Source organism: Dendropsophus ebraccatus, chromosome 8, assembly GCF_027789765.1.
Source record: "Dendropsophus ebraccatus isolate aDenEbr1 chromosome 8, aDenEbr1.pat, whole genome shotgun sequence".
Classification (NCBI taxonomy): Eukaryota; Metazoa; Chordata; class Amphibia; order Anura; family Hylidae; genus Dendropsophus; species Dendropsophus ebraccatus.
The window spans coordinates 15,013,779-15,027,389 of NC_091461.1; the positions used below are offsets into that span (position 1 = coordinate 15,013,779).

At 45.7% G+C, this 13,611-nt stretch overlaps 1 long non-coding RNA gene across 1 annotated transcript; it reads left to right on the forward strand.

Moving 5' to 3' along the window:
* The first annotated feature begins 347 nt into the window (after positions 1–347).
* On the forward strand, positions 348–12,053 carry LOC138798400 (uncharacterized). The gene is made up of 3 exons (XR_011364071.1): positions 348–527; positions 963–1,061; positions 11,448–12,053. It is a non-coding gene; the product is annotated as an uncharacterized lncRNA (long non-coding RNA).
* Positions 12,054–13,611: the final 1,558 nt, after the last annotated feature.

Genomic DNA, 13,611 nt, shown 5'->3' on the forward strand with positions numbered 1-13,611 from the left:
GGGGCAGCTGGGAGCTAGTGTAGGACTACAAGTCCCACGATGCTGGTGGAGAGAGGCTGCAGATGGGGGAGGGGGCTGACACTGTAGCACTACAAGTCCCAGCAGGCAGACACTGAGGCAGCAGCTGCTCAGGCTGCACACAGGGGAGGAGGGGGCTCCGAGTTCTTGGGGGTCACAGGAGCAGCAGCAGATGCTGGTGACGTGTCCCTCCTGTCCTGATGATGTCATCGCTGGATGCTGCTGCAGGGGAGGTGTGACTGCAGGCTGCCAGCTGATTGGAGGACACCCCTCCCCCCTGCAGCCATCAGTGCAGCACTGCCCCTCCCCCTCCCCTCACTGCAGCAGTCCAGGGAGGGAGAGGACCAGGCTGCTGCTGATACCCCAGGGCTGTAAGCATGTGCAGGGGACACGACTGCAAGCTCTTCAGGTCACCCACGTGATGAGGTGGGCTGCCAGCTGGATGACCCCCCCCCATCCTCCACCCTTTTGTGTGTCAGCAGAATTAGAGCACAGTTACATTTTGAGAGGTGAGACAGCGACCTCTGGTGTCAAATGGTGTGTACTGCATGCAAGTCCTGGAATATAATGATTACTTTTAACAGGGATGATGGGAGTTGTAGTTTTGCAACAGCTGGAGGGTTGAAGGGGGGAACCTTCAACCCTCCAGCTGTTGCAAAACTACAACTCCCATCATGCATGGACAGCCAAAACAACAACTCCCATTATGTCGCTTTGGCTGTCCAGGCATGATGGGAGTCGTAGTTTCCTACCCCTGGTGTTACTGTGCACTCTTTAGCATTTGCAGAACTACAGCTCCCATCATGCTCTGACAGCCTTTACCGTGCTCCCATGTTGGGAGCTGTAGTTGTGCAACAGCTGGAGTGGTTATATAAATTTGTGATTTACTTCTATCTAAAAATCTCCGGTCTTCCAGTACTTATCAGCTGCTGTATGTCTTGCAGGAAGTGGTGTATTCTTTCCAGTCTGACACAGTGCTCTCTGCTGCCACCTCTGTCCATGGCAGGCATGTCCAATTTGGAGAAATCCCAATGCAGAGGGAGGTAATGTGCACCTTCTGGAGGAGATCAAATTTGCATAGATTTTCCCAGGGAGCATTGCATGGCCTATAAGACCCCCTACACTAGCTTGGAGGCGCGTTACCCTCTCGGTGCCATGTCTTGATCTAGTCCTACTTACTTCTGCTGTGGCAGATACATTGTAACAGACCCTCAGCTATGTGAGCAGGCGAGTTCAGACAAGAACAGATACATAGAGACCTGGAAGATGTTTTTTTGCCTGACCTATGTGTGACCTTTGACCTGCCCTCTGACCCCTGTCCCCAGTGATGGTGCCCTGACCTATCATGCACCTTACTGTGATTATAGTAATGACAATGATTCCTCTGCGGCCCATCTGACGGCTGGCAGACTGCTCTGTCCTCAGGGGAATGGCCGTTACTGAAAGCTTTATGTCATGTGACTATACCAGACGCAATAGGCACAGTCATCCTGAGCCTCCTGGTTCATGAACAGAATGCTGTAATTACAGTGGAGACTGGCATACACACATTGCGGCGGTAGGATGGAGCGCTGGGATCCTTGAACATCTTCTTGATGTTTGGAGATGCCATTAAAATGTTTCTTTCAAATCAACTGCTGCTAGAAAGTGACATAGATTTGTAATTTACTACTATTTAAAAATGTCAAGTCCTCCGGTACTTATCAGCTACTGTATGTCCTGCAGGGAGTGGTATTCTTTCAAGTCTGGAGAGCAGGAGAGGTTTTCTATAGGGATTTGCTGCTGCTCTGGACAGTTTCTGACATGGACAGAGGTGGCAGCAGAGAGCGCTGTGTCAGACCACTTCCTGCAGAACATACAGCAGCTGATAAGTACTGGAAGACTTGAGATTTTTTAATAGAAATAAATTACAATCCTTATAACAGTGAAAGAAAATAAATGGTGAACTACCCCTTTAAGGATCTGTGGAAAGCTGAGTGATAACTCCTATGGGTTAATGTAATGGGCAGGCATCTATGATGGGGGAGGTATAATGGAGGATGTACGTGGAGAATCTGGAAGGCGCAGAATATCTGAGAAGGATAATAACCCGGTGATTATAACCTGTGCATTATCTACATGACCTGTCCTACTGCAGCTAATGGGTTAATGACGGCTGCCGTAACCGCTCCGTAGCCCCAGGACCTGCAGCTCATACAGCGGACTATGACAGGACGTCACCAAGCACTCAGGGAAAGGGATTATTGGCCACTTAGCTAATAGCTATAATATTGTGAACCTCTCGACCCCTTCTCGACCCCAGCGGCAGCGTTCTGGATTGGTCTAGTCTGCACCGGCTGGGGCTATGGAGGGAGGGGCTGCCGGCTGGTGCCAGTTACCCCCGTGTATTGGGTACCCCAGTGGTGGTATAACCCCCTTGAGGATAATCATTGGTTGGGTAAAGGTCACCACAATCACCACATAAAAAGCTCCTCTCTATAGTTCAGTTCTGTTGGTTGCAAAAAAAACAAACAAAAAAAACTCTTCTCGATCTCCATAGATTAAGATAGAGAGAGGGAAGGAGGGAGGAGCCAGATAAAGAGGGTAAATAAGGTGGAGCAATAGAGAGAAAAGTGGGAGGAGCCCAAGAGAAAGGAGGGCCAAAAAGAAAAGAAAAAAAAGGGGGAGGAGCCTAGAAAAGTGGGGACGTCCAGGAGAGAGTAGCCAGGTAGAGTATAGAAGGTGGAGCAATAGAGAGAAAGGTGGGAGGAGCCCAAGAGAAAGGAGGGCCAAAAAGACCAGAGAAAATGGGGGAGGAGCCTAGAAAAATGGGGAAGTCCAGGAGAGAGTAGTCAGGTAGAGTATAGAAGGTAGAACAATAAAGAGAAAGGTGGGAGGAGCCCAAGAGAGAGGAGGGCCAAAAAGACCAGAGAAAAAGGGGGAGGAGCCTAGAAAAGTGGGGAAGTCCAGGAGAGAGTAGCCAAGTAGAGTATAGAAGGTGGAGCAATAGAGAGAAAGGTGGGAGGAGCCCAAGAGAGAGGAGGGCCAAAAAGATCAGAGAAAAAGGGGGAGGAGCCTAGAAAAGTGGGGAAGTCCAGGAGAGAGTAGCCAGATAGAGTATAGAAGGTAGAACAATAGAGACAGGGCAGGAGGAGCCATAGAGAGAAAAAGCGGGAGGGTCCATAGAAACTAAGGAAAAGTGGGATGAGTCCAAGAGAAAAGAGGGTAAGGAGGAGCCATAAAGAGAAAAAGGGGGAGGAGCCTAAGAAAATGGAGGGTCAGGAGGGGCCATAGAGAGAACAAAGGGTGAGGAGCCTAGGAAAATGAGAAAAGTGGGGAAGTCCAGGAGAGAGTAGCCAGGTATAGAGTATAGAAGGTGGAGCAATAGAGGCAGGGTAGGAGGAGCAATAGAGCGAAAAAGGGGAGGGGCCATAGAAACAGAGGGAAAGTAGGAGGAGTCCAAGAGAAAGGAGGGTCAGGAGGAGCCATAGAGAGAAAAAGGGGGAGGAGCCTAAGAGAAAGGAGGGTCAGGAGGAGCCATAGAGAGAAAAAAGGGTGAGGAGCCTAAGTGATAAAAGTGATAAGAGTCCAGAAGAGAGTAGAAAGATAGAGAGAGCATAGAAGGTGGAGCAATAGATACGGGGCAGGAGGAGCCACAAAGAGGAAAGGGGAGAGGTCATAGAAAGTGAAGGAAAAGTAAGAGTCTAAGTCCAAGATAGAAGAGGAAGGAGACACAGAAAGAGGAAAAGAGGAGGGAGCCATAAAGCCTTAGAATAGTAGGAAGAGTAGAAGAGAAAGAAGGGACAAAAAGAACCAGAGAGAGCAAAAAGTGAGAACCCATATAGAGAGAAGAAAAGAGGGAGGGGCCATATAGAGAGAAGAAAGGAGGGAGGAGCCATATAGAGAGAAAAAAGGAGGGAGGAGCCATAGAGAGAGAGAGAAGAAAGGAGGGAGGAGCCATAGAGAGAAGAAAGGAGGGAGGAGCCATAGAGAGAGAAGTAAAGAGGGAGGAGCCATAGAGAGAAGAAAGGAGGGAGGGGCCATATAGAGAGAAGAAAGGAGGGAGGAGCCATATAGAGAAGAAAGGAGGGAGGAGCCATAGAGAGAGAAGTAAGGAGGGAGGAGCCATAGAGAGAAGAAAGGAGGGAGGAGCCATAGAGTGAGGGAAGTGGGAGAAATCCAAGAGAGAGGGGAGAAGAAAGTGGGAAAAGAGAGGGGAAGAGGGAGAATAGGGATAGCGATGAGAGAGGAGTCATAGTAAAAGACAAAGGGGAGGAGTCAAGGCACAGTCTTGCCAGCATGCAACCAAAAAGAAAAATTATGGGTGGAGCATTGTGAGGGGCAACCAATCGGTATCACAGAAAGTTCTGAACAATTCTGATTGACTGTCCTTGCTATGCTCCTCCTAAATGTCATTTTCTGTTAGATACAGTTGGACACACACATTAATCCTATAGTATCCATCACCCCTGTTTTTACCACTGAATGTTCTCTGGCCGCCTGCCATCTCACGCTCACACTCACTCGCTCACTCACACTCATTGCCATTCCTTATAACTACACTGCACACCAAGGCGGAGCTTCACATTTAAAAACTTTCACTCTCAATCATCTTAGATAGAAGGCGGAGTCTTATTCTAAATCCTTCTCTTTATATTCTGTGTCACCTCCAGAGCTGCACTTCACATTCTGCTGATCTCCCGGTAGCCGGGCGCTGATCATGTGACCCCACTAGCTGTCACTCACAGTAAAGCAAATGAAGGGTATAAAGAAGACTCATCAACTAGACCCACCTGGGCTCTGCTACATCAGAAGACACCAGCTCTATAAATGTTGCATGCTGGATGGGGGATGAGTATGTAACACATAATAATAAATAAGTAACTATTCCCCAATATCTGACAAAGAGGAGTGGTTTCATCAAGGGGGTGTGGCTTAAGATGTGGCACCATGGGCCAAAAAGGCACCAGAGTTCTGTCATAGTTTATTCCAAGTAGCTGAGGCTACAGATGTGTGATCCATAGGCGGCAGCGATCAGCAAAACAGGCAGAAGGCGCAGCCAGACCAGACAGGCCGACCAGAGCGCCGCTTACAACATGTCATGTGCAACTTTTTCACTTCTCTTTTAAAACTTGCAATTTCTGCAGTTCTAGTTGGGTAAAATTTTGTTTCATAGATTTTTATGTTAACAATTCATGATGCTTCAACTGCACCTTTTTTATACTCTAGTGAGTGCAGCTCTGGAGTATAATACAGGATGTAACTCTGGATCAGTACAGGATCAGTAATGTATGTACACAGTGACCTCACCAGCAGAATAGTGAGTGCAGCTCTGGAGTATAATACAGGATATAACTCAGGATCAGTAATGTATGTACACAGTGACCTCACCAGCAGAATAGTGAGTGCAGCTCTGGAGTATAATACAGGATATAACTCAGGATCAGTAATGTAATGTATGTACACAGTGACCCCACCAGCAGAATAGTGAGTGCAGCTCTGGGGTATAATACAGGATGTAACTCAGGATCAGTACAGGATCAGTAATGTAATGTATGTACACAGTGACCCCACCAGCAGAAAAGTGAGTGCAGCTCTAGAGTATAATACAGGATATACATTTCAAGGTTTGTATATGGTAATGAATGTATCTTATCCCCTTTTCTCTGTAGTTTATATGTAGTTTTGTTGTTATTTATCTGTCTTTATTTAACGTTATTGTGTGTGGCTGGGAGTGGTGATTGTGTCAGTGAACTCACATCCCTGAAGCCATTGTATAGAGTTGACTATTGCAGAGTGGAATGTGGATGAATCCCAGATGAGTCATGATTTCCACAGCTGCTTTCCCTTTCGTCCATCCTCTATATAGTGACCCAGGTCTCATTGGGAAATCCAGCAACATGACTCCGGGACCAGCAAAGATGCCAAGAAGAAGGGCTGTGCTTATCTAGTTGACCCATCCTCACTATTTATTGACCTATTGTCAATAGTTTGTAAAAAAGAAAAAAAAAAAAAACTAAACAGCATAGTGCCATGGCAAGGTCCTGTGGAGGGGTATACCAGGAGTATACCAGTTGGGTTTTGTTTTCTCTGGGGTGTTTGCTTGTGGGTCTGCAGGTTCAGAGCTCAGTGGGTTTTCCCAGTATAGTTGTTTGATATATAGTTTGCAGGAGGTCCCATCAGGGCAATAAACAGTTCTTTCACAGTTTGAGTTGCTACATTCAGGCACAGCACAGTGTGGACACTTGAAGTAGAAAAGACCTTGACAAGAATAGCTTTGAATAGCCTTGACTTGTAGTAGTTGTAGTTTTGGGAAGTCTGAAGGCTACAGATTAGGGGACCTAATTACCTAAGTACTCAGCTGGGGCCGTTAGAAGAGATTCTTGTATCCACAGGAATGAACATCCGACTGAGCTATCCTGTGGGCACAGAGTGACACAAGATCAGGGATTACAGCCCCACCTAGTGGGTAGAGCTAGCTGCTGGGAGTATCTCTCAGGGTCCTTGCGTGTTAGCAGTAGAGACTCGGCCTTTGCAATTAACTGCTGGCTTGTACTATACCTCAATACACTTGTATAGCCTTCAGAGGTAGAAGATACAGCAGCCCAGCATGAACAGGTGTTAGTCCCAGTTTTCACTGCAGTCCCTACTTGAGATGCTGTAGACGGACATGGCTATAGTGGAATCCAACATAAAGAAATCAGGAATAGTCCTGTGACAGGGCCCTGACCTCAGGCCAGGGCCTAGAAAAATCTCCTCACATACACTAACTGGATCTGCAATAATCAATAACCTGCTGAAAGACAACGATCAGTCGCTGATATGTCACTGATCTCATCTTTTGATAAACCATTGTTTATCGTTCTCAAACCTTGTTTACAGTAGCCTCATCGCAGGTTTCACTAGCCCAGCATGGCTAGCTCTGAAACTCTATAAAGGAAAGGATAAAACATCCACTTGGAACTCCGCAAATGGGTCCTGGCCTCCAGGCCAGGCCCTGTAAAATTGTGCAACAGTGAACACTCTCTCTTGTACTTTCTCTCACTCTAACCAAACCAGAACTAACTACCCCTCTGCTCTACCATAATAGGCCTCAGGGAGCTTTCTGACTGGGAAAGACACATCAGGACAGGTCGGTCTAACCTCTGATAGGTTAGATAAATAGAGGTGGGAGTTCTGTGAGGTACTCAAACAGGGACAGATTCTTACTCACCTTACTGACTGCGGCATAACACAGAAAGATACAGGCAAACAGCCACATAGGCAGTTAAACCTTGGCAAACCTTCCCTTCAGCTGTACCACATGCATAGAATATAGTGAGACACTTAGTGGTGGGTGTGCATAATACACCTTCATCCCAGAGCATTTTACAGTGCGCACTGACATACACATATACAATGCGGCACTGGCCCATCTGCTCGGGGACAGAGAAAAACCATCTTCAGGGGGAGAATACTTTTGGAAGCCCTTCCCCAGTAAAGACTCCATGAAGCAGTGTTAAAGGAGTTATACAGATTTTTAAATGACTTCTTATAAAAAAAAAAACTTAAACCTTCCAGTAAAGGAGAACAATCTGTAGATAGGAACATACGTCAATAAAATAATATCAATTACAAAGGGGAATTCTGCAGAGATACAGACGCCCAAGTGCACAGAATGTACAAGTACCTTGTATTCATCTCTATTTGGGTTACAGCAGATGTTTTTTTTTAAAGGGAATGTCCGCTTAAAGGGGTTTTCTAAATAAAAGTTAAAGAAAAAGTAAGAGACAGTGGTGGGGTCCAACCTCTGTGCCCTCCAGTGACCTCCCCCGACTCCTTTGTTTCAAATACATCCAACAGTCAGCACTGTGGTCTTTCCAGCGGCTCCATAGAGAATGAATAGAGCCATAGGGCAAGCTGCAGGTCGCTGGGGGGCACAGAGGTTGGACCACCACAATCTCTTACTTGTCCCCTATTCTGTTAAACATAAAGCCCCTTTAAATAATCCCTGCCTGTTATTTATCACTGAGAGATTCTTTATACTACACCCCAAAGGACACATCCTCTATACTACACCACACAGGACACCTCCTCTATATACTACACCACACAGGACACATCCTCTATATACTACACCACACAGGACACATCCTCTATACTACACCACACAGGACACCTCCTCTATATACTACACCACACAGGACACCTCCTCTATATACTACACCACAGGACACATCCTCTATACTACACCACACAGGACACCTCCTCTATATACTACACCACAGGACACATCCTCTATACTACACCACACAGGACACCTCCTCTATATACTATACCACACAGGACACATCCTCTATACTACACCACACAGGACACATTCTCTATACTACACCACACAGGACACCTCCTCTATACTACACCACACAGGACACCTCCTCTATACTACACCACACAGAACACCTCCTCTATACTACACCACACAGGACACCTCCTCTATACTACACCACACAGGACACCTCCTCTATACTACACCACACAGGACACCTCCTCTATACTACACCACACAGGACACATCCTCTATACTACCCCACACAGGACACATCCTCTATACTACACCACACAGGACACATCCTCTATACTACACCACACAGGACACCTCCTATATACTACACCACACAGGACACATCTGCAGTGTCCCAGAACAGCCCTTCTCATGCTCATACTTTTATTATAACCAGTTCTGTTCTGGAAAGCTATGGTCCACTGCAAACTGCGTGTATTGTGTCACCCCTGCAGTATTCAGGTCTGCTATTTCATTCATTTATTGCAGGTATATTTAGGTATCCGTGCCTAATGGTATTATGTCGCCTTCTAGTGTTCAAGTATGGTACTTCTCATGTATATTTCTCTGTATATGCCTAATGGTGTGATGATGCAATGGCTGGATGTCACGTGACTGTGCCCTGCTTCCATGGTAACTCCAATGGTCATCGAGCTTTTGGCTGGGGTTACCATGTGACATCCTGTGCCACCTCAGTCTTGTTCTCCACCTTCAGGAGACAAGTTCAGAGTCTATTCCCTGCCCCATAGGGAATAGGTTGTGTCTGTCCTCTCTCCCTGCTAGGAGAGAGGCCTGCGTGTGCTCTGCTGCTTCAGTCCGCTGGCTGTGTTCCTGTTTCAAGTCTCAAGATTCTCATCTGGGTGTTGATTCTTCAGTCATTCTTCAGTTCCTCTAATCATTATCTTCTCTAATCATCAACAGCAAGTATTTCATTCAAGTCTCATTCCACCCAGCATCTTATCCTCAGTATCACTACTACTCCCATCATTCAGCACGCTACTCTCACAGCCTATTGCAGCATCACCCATTATTCTGCTTTATTCAAGTTTGCCTTATTCCCGGTTGCATCCGGAGAGACAATAAATATACAACTACCGTTGTTTCTGAACCTTGGCATTGGTGTGATAATTGGTGCCCTGACTAAGGACAACGAAGAATCGCATGCCCAGTATTCCCGCATTGTCAGGAGCCCGGTTTCCAGCTGTATCACCCTCGTGCCTACACCGTGACAACCCTATATCCTACAGCTGCCCCAGTTCCTGCCTGTTAGCACCATCTATACTGCGGAGTAGCCCCTAGGGGCCAGGGCATTGCATATCCTCTATACTACACCCCACAGGACACATCCTCTATACTACACCACACAGGACACATCCTCTATACTACACCCCACAGGACACATCCTCTATACTACACCACACAGGACACATCCTCTATACTACACCCCACAGGACACATCCTCTATACTACACCACACAGGACACATCCTCTATATACTACACCACACAGGACACATCCTCTATATTACCCCACACAGGACACCTCCTATATACTACACCACACAGGACACATCCTCTATACTATACTACACCACACAGGACACATCCTCTATACTACACCACACCACACCACACAGGACACATCCTCTATACTACACCACACAGGACACATCCTCTATATTACACCACACAGGACACATCCTCTATACAGAGGGACACCTCCTCTATACTACACCACACAGGACACATCATCTATACTACACCACACAGGACATCTCCTCCTCTATACTACACCACACAGGACACCTCCTCTATACTACACCACACAGGACACATCATCTATACTACACCACACAGGACACCTCCTCTATACTACACCACACAGGACACATCCTCTATACAGAGGGACACCTCCTCTATACTACACCACACAGGACACCTCCTCTATACTACACCACACAGGGCACATCCTTCTCTATACTACACCACACAGGACACCTCCTCTATACTACACCACACAGGACACATCCTCTATACTACACCACACAGGACACCTCCTCTATACTACACCACACAGGACACCTCCACCATACTACACCAAACAGGACACATCCTCTATACTACACCAAACAGGACAACTCCTCTATACTACACCACACAGGACACCTCCTCTATACTACACCACACAGGACAACTCCTCTATACTGTACCCCACAGGACACCTCCTCTATACTACACCACACAGGACACCTCCTCTATATTACACCACACAGGACACATCCTCTATATACTACACCACAGAGGACACATCCTCTATATTACACCACACAGGACACATCCTCTATACTACACCCCACAGGACACATCCTCTATATTACACCACACAGGGGGACACATCATCTATACTACACCACACATCCTGTATACTACACCACACAGGACATCTCCTCTATACTACACCACACGGGACACCTCCTCTATACTACACCACACAGGACACCTCCTCTATACTACACCACACAGGACACCTCCACTATACTACACCCCACAGGACACATCCTCTATACTACACCACACAGGACACCTCCTCTATACTACACCACACAGGAAACCTCCTCTATACTACACTATACAGGACAGATCCTCTATACTACACCACACAGGACACCTCCTCTATACTACACCACACAGGACAGATCCTCTATACTACACTATACAGGACAGATCCTCTATACTACACCACACAGGACACCTCCTCTATACTACACCACACAGGACACCTCCACTATACTACACACCACAGGACACATCCTCTATACTACACCACACAGGACACCTCCTCTATACTACACCACACAGGACACCTCCTCTATACTACACCATACAGGACAGATCCTCTATACTACACCACACAGGACACCTCCTCTATACTACACCACACAGGACACCTACTCTATACTACACTATACAGGACAGATCCTCTATACTACACCACACAGGACACCTCCTCTATACTACACCACACAGGACACAGTTTTAACATTGTTCTGAATATCATTCCCTTGTATTACATCAGATTCAGTCTCTTGTATTATAGTTGATCTGAACTCCATGTCATTTTTCTCTAGCTGTTAGAGGACGCTGGGGCAAGCTGACCATTTGGCCATCTGTTCGAGCACCATAGCCAAGGAGGCTCACAGACCGTCATCGAGATGCAGAAGGCGATAACCTGCTCATTTTAATACCATAGAGTGATTATTGATTATCATCACTTTCAAAAATAGCTTTATTGACTCCAAAATGTAACGCTAAACGACAAATCATTGATCTCATCTTGTTCGTCCAGATCTGATTGCGTCCGTCCATCCTGGCCGCTTTCTGCATTACATGTGCGCAGTGATATCATCATTCTAATCAGAGATCTGCAGTGTGAGCGGGGGCAGGGAGGGGAGCAGCTCTACTATATAACAGGTCAATTTCCAGAAATTCCGAAGCTGTGAGAAGAGAGCCGGGAAGACGGCCAGAGACGCAGGAGAAGGAGAGAGAGTTGGACGTATGGGAAGAGATGGCGACTCGGGGACACTATACAGGACCATAATCCTGCAGCTCAGGGGGGGATATGTCCAAGATCTCGCTGTATGTCGGGGGATTACACCGCTGTTAAGTTCCTTGCTTTCATTTAGTTCTCAAATATTAGTTCAATATCCAACTAAAAAATTTTAATTAAACTTATTATGCACCATACTGCGACTTATACCTTCATACCGTATATATATATATATATATATTTCTATAGAATTAATCTAAACATTAAATTCCGTAGTGTGAACCCAGCCTTAAATGGATACATTTAACATACACAAAAACGTGGTCCACCAAGTGAAAAGAGTTGATTTTTTTTTTTTTTTGTTTAATGAAAGTCAGTAGAAAAACAGATCCAAAGCATTGTACACAATTGCTTCCATTTTTGCAGTTGTTTCTTTCCCCCCATAAAACGTAGAAGTTTAACAGACTTCAAAAACGCATTGTGAACCTAGCCTAACTGTACTTTTCCATAAAATATACCGTAAATCCCCCTAAAATTATTAGGTGAAAAGAACAAAATGTGAGAATTTTTATGCCATTCACCATGTAGTAATACTGACATGTTGCCATTGATTTTTCAGGTTGGTTCGATTATAATAATACTCCGATTGCATTGTCGTTTCTTTTTTTATGACGTAATAGCTCCACAACAAAAATAATATACACAAAGCAAAAAACGCTAGAATAAATGGCAGAAAAAAATGCAAATGCATGAAAAAACAAAAAAAACATGCAAGGGATTGGCGTTCTTACTAGTGATGAGCGAATATTGTGGTATTAGAATATTCGCTATTCGTACGAATATCCCAGGAATATTCGAATATTCGATTGAATATTCGATCCCATTAAAGTCTATGGGAACAAGTATTCGATTAGTGAAAAACATCTATTTGACTATTTGGAGGGTGAAACCGGAAGCTGGGGGATTTGAACGCTTATCGTATATTCGCGGGATATTCGTACGAATATCGAATATTCGAATATCTCACTATTCGATCGAATATCTGTTCGATCGAACAGTATTCGCTCATCATTAGTTCTTACTGGTGTTTTGTTTTTGTTTTTTTTCCCCTGAAAAACGCCAGGCAAAACGTGTATGTGAGGGCACCCTCACGTATTTAAATATTTTTTTTAATTTGGAACAAGGGAGTGATTTGAGTTTTTATTAGAAAGCGGGCTTTTTTTAAACAAAATTAAAAAAGATAGTTATTTTGTTGTCACCATAGGGCACTTGAGTAATTGCTTAGGGCCAGTTCACATTGAGTAACTACGCGGAATTCCATGGTGGAGCTCTCCGCCGAAGAATCTCCCCTGCTGTCTGTGTCAACGGGAGGGCTCGTGCACCTCCGCTTCCGCGGCTCTCCGCTCAAAAAATTGACATGTTAATTCTTTGGGTGGATTCTGCTAGAGAAATCCTATAGAAGTCAACGGGGGCTTAAATTCGGCTTGTAGGGTACATGCACGCTACGGAATCCCGATAGAAAACCCATTGTGGATTTCGCGGCTCGCACTCGCTCACAGACTCTGATGGCTGCGAGTATTTCCACCATGCCATAGACTCCACTCTATGCACAGGCGGTTGTTGTAGTGTGCACGTACCCTTATTCTGCTCAAATTCTGCTCCTATTCTGCCAGAGCTGAAGAAGAAGAAAATTTCCTCTTCAGTTGTTCGCCTATTCCTCAGTATGAATGCACCCTTAGGCTATG